Source organism: Callorhinus ursinus, unplaced genomic scaffold (genome assembly GCF_003265705.2).
Source record: "Callorhinus ursinus isolate GAN/ISIS: 27379988/994484 unplaced genomic scaffold, GSC_fseal_2.0 scaffold19, whole genome shotgun sequence".
Lineage (NCBI taxonomy): Eukaryota > Metazoa > Chordata > Mammalia > Carnivora > Otariidae > Callorhinus > Callorhinus ursinus.
The window spans coordinates 24,171,491-24,177,347 of record NW_027397081.1 but is presented as its reverse complement, the minus strand read 5'-3'; the positions used below and the strand labels follow the sequence as shown (position 1 = coordinate 24,177,347).

At 41.1% G+C, this 5,857-nt stretch overlaps 1 long non-coding RNA gene across 1 annotated transcript in view; it reads right to left on the bottom strand.

The window, feature by feature from the left end:
* Positions 1-983: 983 nt before the first annotated feature.
* Positions 984-5,857, bottom strand: part of LOC141374589 (uncharacterized) — a 14,099-nt gene continuing 9,225 nt past the window's right edge. Inside the window, exon 3 of the long non-coding RNA XR_012381603.1 lies at positions 984-1,594. This is a non-coding gene — a long non-coding RNA (uncharacterized lncRNA). The remainder of the gene's footprint in view (positions 1,595-5,857) is intronic.

Here is a 5,857-nt window from a genome sequence, read left to right as displayed (position 1 = left end):
ATGTTATGTATGCTATGCTTTTAGTTTATTGTTTAAAGTCTGCAATTCAGTGTTTTGTAGTATTATTCAGAGTTGTGCAACCATCACCTCAATCCATTTTAAAGCATTTTATCACTCCCAGAAGAAATCCTGTGCCCATTAGCAGTCACTTCCCAGATTCCCCCACCATCCCTCCCCCTTAGGCTAGGAAGCCACTAGTTTACTTTCTATCTCTACAGACTTGCTTATTGGGGCATTTCATGTATATGGAATCACATGTGGTCTTGTCTGATTGGCTTCTTTCACTTAGCATAACGCTCTCAAAGTCCATCCACGCTGCAGCCTGTTTTCATGTCTGCATAATATTCCATTCTCCAGCTATACCACATTCTGTGTGTCTATTCTTCAGTTGAGGAGACACTTAGGTTTGTTTCTACTTTTTGGTTATTATGAATACCACTTCTGTGAATATTCTTGTACAAGTTTTTGTGTTAACACGCACTTTCATTTCTCTAGTGATATATCTATATCTAGAATTTCTGGATCCCTTGCTAACTATGTTTAAAGTTTGAGAAATTGTCAGTTTCTCAAAGTAGCTATAGATTTATATCCTCATCAACCATGGATAAGGATTCCAACTTATCTACATTCTCACCAACACTTGTTACTATTTGTATTTTTGACTCTAGCCGTTTTCTTGGGTGTGGAGTAGTATCTCATTGTGGTTGTGATTTGCATTTCCCTGATGGGTTCTGTAGCAAATATTATACTGTTAAAAGCTAAACGGAGGTAAATTAAAATTCTCAAGAGTTATTTGAACAAATATTAGTTTGAATCGGGCAGTACCAGAATGGAAGTGGTTAGGAGCACTCCACCAACAAGAGCTAGGAGAAGGCTTTATAGAGCACATGTGGAAGCAAAGCAAGGAAATCATTTGATTGCCTATAACTGAAGTGGTTGCCTTATTTGGGAAAGCCTAGTTGGCTGTTTGTGTTTGGCTGTTGTTAAATTTCATTTTTTCTGATATATGTGCCTGTATGGGAATTGGCTCTGGTCTAGGTTTTGGTTTGCTTACCTAGATGACCAAGGCACGAGAGCCACCAAGTCTCATGGCTTCCTTATTTAATTACTTCAACAGAACCAATGCAGTCATTTGTTCTGATTAGAGTTAAAAATTATGGAATATTGCAAACATATCAGATGTTCCTAAATGTGGGATTGGATGAACAAGTGACAATAAGAGATGTATTTAAAGTTTAGCTTTAACTTATGGAGGAAGATTTGGTGAGCAGTGTCCTTGACTATACAAGAGGGTAGCGGTCTCTGTTGAGGAAGAGTTGAGTGTAAGGTACTCCCTTGAGACTGGAGCCTTTGCCTGCCAGCTGGCTGATGTCCGTCAGTGATCAGCACATTAGCAGATTGTGCCCAGTCCAACACCTCTGCACTTGCTCCATGGTTTGTTTGTCTAACGGCTCTTCACCAACATGAGAAAGAGGATCACATCTCCCTTGAACGGGCATCCATCTTTTAGTTCCCAAGATGACGTTTGCTTGCTCTGACCTTGGCATTCTCTCTCACTCAGCCTTTTAATATATCAAATGGGTTGTGTTAAAACCTAGTTTGGGAACAAAAAGTAAGCAAGAGAAAAACGTGTCACTTCGTAAGCCTCAAAACCCATTAATTTAAAGTAACTAGCACATCAGTGAAGACAAATGATAGGACGATGATTCAGAGAGCCCGTGTCCTCATGGCCCCAGTTTCTTAGGTAGTCTTCAATTTTCGTGCATGGTCAAATTACCTGCGAAAATTCTTCTTGAAGGGTGCATGTCTGTGCCCCCAGTGTCCATTGATCTGATTCAGGGCAGAGCCTAAACAACAGTTGTTTGTTTAATAAATTCCATCATTCCCCATGCTGCCGGAATTGAGTAGGAACATGGATAATCAAAAACAGTGAATAACCCAAAGTTGTATCTTTGGCTTCAGAATAAAATATAGACCATTTTTCCTAGACTAGATTTGCTTTTCATGCTGTGTTGTGGGTGTTAGGACACTATGAGAATGATCTTAGGTGGATGGGCTGGCAGGGAGAAACAGTAGGAACACATTCTCTATTGCAAGCCTATAGGAAACAATGCCAACTTGTTAGAGTCAAAGCCTTCAACCTCATCTCCTGCTATTTTTCCACTTATTAATCTATACCCTAGCCACATTGGGATACTTAACATTGATTAAATTTACTTTTTTGTTCTTTATTTCTTTGCATGTGCTGTTCCCTTTGGAAAGTTCTTCTACCAATTTGTCCATTTGATGAATTCATGTTAATTCTTCAAGATTTATTTCAATAGTCCTTCCTGTGAAGCCTTCCCTGACCCCATCTGCTCCCTTAGCCCAAAACTGACCAAATACAAAAACAATTTCTTTTTTCCACATTTACTGAACATTGAACTATATTTTGGACATTTTGCTCCAGAACAATTGTAACATGCCCGTTTCCCTCTTAGCTTTCTTGATATAGTAGAGGGGAAAGAAGCATATACAGATAGTTGCAACGTGAAGTATGCCAAGACTTTGTTGGGGAAACTTAAGGATGTTCTGGGAGGAGATGGGAAGGACACCTCAACTATGGGGAGAAGATGTTGTTGATAGCTTTTGAGTAAATGGATATCTGAGCTGAACCTTGAAGGATGAGTAAAAATTAACTGGAAACAGAGGGTAGGGTAGCAGGCCAATAGAAAAAGGAGAAACAGTGGGCACATCTTGATGGGAGAAGAGACGGCACACTTGTGAAGCTGCTAGTCCTCCATATGGTGGGAGAACAGAGTCGGAAAGCATTTCAGTGGCAGGGCAGCAGGGCGCAGGGCACTTGTGCTGCGAGTTAAATGTGCAGAGGTAGACTAAGATCCTTTCCAAAATAATTCTCAGTTTGCATCCCTTATCTTCTCCTCTCCCAAGGGAAGGGTCTTGTTTCATTCAGGTTTATATTTCAGTGGCTAGTGCAATACAGATTTATGGACAAAACATTTATCGAAGGAGTGAATGAATGAATGAATGAATGCACAGGAAGATGAGCTATATGGGGCCGAGATCACAACGCAGCTGTGAACAGTTTTCATGGAAGAAATATGGATTTTCACAGAGCATCTGGTTGACTTTGAGAAAAGACGTTGATTTTGTTTCTTTCTTTTTTTTTTTTTACTCCCATATCATCCATTTTTATTACCATATATTTCCTAAAGAGAAGGTCTGGCCAGTATCAAAACAAAGCATGCCACTGTGTTTTTAATTACCCTTTTCAAGGCTGCACTGGCAAGGCCAATGCTGCCTCGTCTAACTTGAGCAGCAAACAGAAACATTTAGTCTGCTTTCCTTGAAAGCGCTGAATGGAGCGCATAAAGCTTATATTGATAAGGGTTGAATTTTAGGCTTTATCTTTTAATAGGGGTGATAAGATTCTAATGCCTCAGCCCTCTATACTATCTGGATGCTGATGGTGGGAACAGTCACCAGAGTGATGTGCTGGGCGGTGGTGGGGGCCCTGGGTTAACCTCAGAGAAACACAAATATGAGTGGGTGGAGGGGCCTCTTTCCATGAGAATCTCTCTCCCTCTCTTTCACAGCCTGGCCCACAGATTGGGCCTTTTGCCAGTAAGCAAAGCAATGGATTATTTTTTCCATTGGTCAGAGGAAGTTTTCTTTCTCTTCTTTTTTTTTTCTTTTTTCTTTTTTTTTTCTTCTTTCTTTTTGTGAATGGAGATAAAACCTTTCATTTTAAAAGGGGAACTTCAGGAATTTCATTTTAGCAAAATGCAAGACTGCTCAGATTCCCAGGAAGCATGGAGGAAGGCACAGAGCCTAAGGAAACAAGGATCCTTGGGATCATACAGATGTGGGTGTAAAGCCGGTTTCCAGACCAGCTGTGTGGCCCTTAAAGTTGCTGTCCCTTCGTGAGCCTCAGTTTTCTGGTCCCTAACATGGGGAAACTTTTAAGTAAATGAAATGCGTGCAAGTAAAATGTTTAGAGGACGCTCAGTATTCATTAGTCTTCTTCTTTTGCTTTTGAACGAAGACAAAGGATTACACCCGCTTCCCACCAGTCTTCTGTATATTTGGGAACAAAGTCATGAATACAAATCTAAGAAGCCCCAGGGAAAGCTTTACATACACAACGTCTTATCCTGCCAGCTGATCTCATTCACTTCAACTTACCAAATATTTATTAAGTGTATGCTTGCCTAAAACTGCTTGAGACTGTGGAGTTTACAGTTGGATGACAGATGGTTACTGATGTCTGTCTTCAAGAAGCTCGTCTCTTACTACAGTGACAAAAATGTGTAAGTCGCGCAGGTCAATAGTACAAAGCAGTATGTGCGTGCGTGCGTGCGTGCACGCACGCGCACACATACTTGTGTATGGCGTGTGTGTCATCATGTGCGTAAGTATTTTTAGGAGGTGAGAGATCAGCAAGGGCTAGAGGAATAAAAGGAACTTGTTCATTGTTTTGGCTGGGACAGGAGGGGCTGAGCAAGGAGCAAAACTATCATTCATATAACTGTTCTTCCTTATGGGCCTTGGTTTGGCCAAAGACAGAAGCCTTTGGATTTCACAGATACCCAGTCAATTTCCCTTTTAATACTGCTCAATATTTCTTTAAATGCCAAGAATGTTGGGGCTCTGTGCCTCCGGGTCTGCTTCTTCTTCTGGCTGCAATTCGTTTCTCCAACTATAGAAATCTGACTCATTCTCCCAGTCCCGGCTCAAAGCTTCTCTGTGAAGCCTCTCTCCTTTTGTATATCTATTACCTAATGTAGACATGATACATATTTTAGGAGTGAATGAAGTCAGTCTTATAAATGGGTTTTGAAAGTTGATTTCTGCCAAAAATATTCCGCTGGCCCCCAAACTGTCCTGGGACCTTTAATAATTTGCCAACACCCATCGCTCAGTTCTTCCTATCCTCATCTCCGCCCACGTCCCTTCTTACCAAGGTCAGAGAGCCAAAGCTTCTACAGAAGCATCCAGTCCCCTCTGCTATTCGCTTCCCCCAACTGGCAACCCAACAGTCAGAAGAAAATGCAGAACAGTAGGCATTTTGCAATGCACCAACCCCTCTCAACAAATCCATTGATACCAGGCAGAAAAGGAGTACAGATGTGGGACAGACAGAAATTAAGGAAAGGGGGTGAAGAACATAAAGCGTTAAAATGCTGGAAATCATACCACTTGTCTGTTTCAAGGTGTGACAAGTGAGAATTCACTGTTTGTGCCAACATGACGGCAAACCCAAAGACTGAAAACAGAAAAGAAACAATGCAACCATTCCGCAAATAATTCATTTTGCCAAATTTCTCTTTTGACATGTATAAATTGATTTAAGGGATTTTGTATATCTGTAAATACTATGAAATGATCGTACCATGAGGCACAACTCTATAAATATTCTCTTGGTTTACTCCTTCCTATAATGGGAATGACCTCTAAATTATGAATAATGATCATCTAAACAAAAGTGACTCGTGGTCTGGCAAGGCCCAAAGACCTTGGCAGATGAGTCTTTTAAAATATCCTCCCAAATCAATGAGTTCAACAGGACAAATGAAATTCAGCAGGAGACCACTGGGTCTTCTGGTATTCATAGAGAATATTTGGGAGGCAAACTTTCTAGGGGAACCCACAGATTATGGTTCAAATTCTTGCTCAGTTTCTGATGGAAATCATTTCTCTTCATGGCACGCTCACGTCCCCCACCGAGTCTGGGCTTCCCTGTTTATCCCCATAGACTGTGGGTGGGAAGCTGTGCAGTTTGGGCTTGTGGCAGAAGAGAGATGTGGTAGGCAGTCCTCAGCTCAACATTCCCATGCTTGAATTGCTTTCTCTGGTA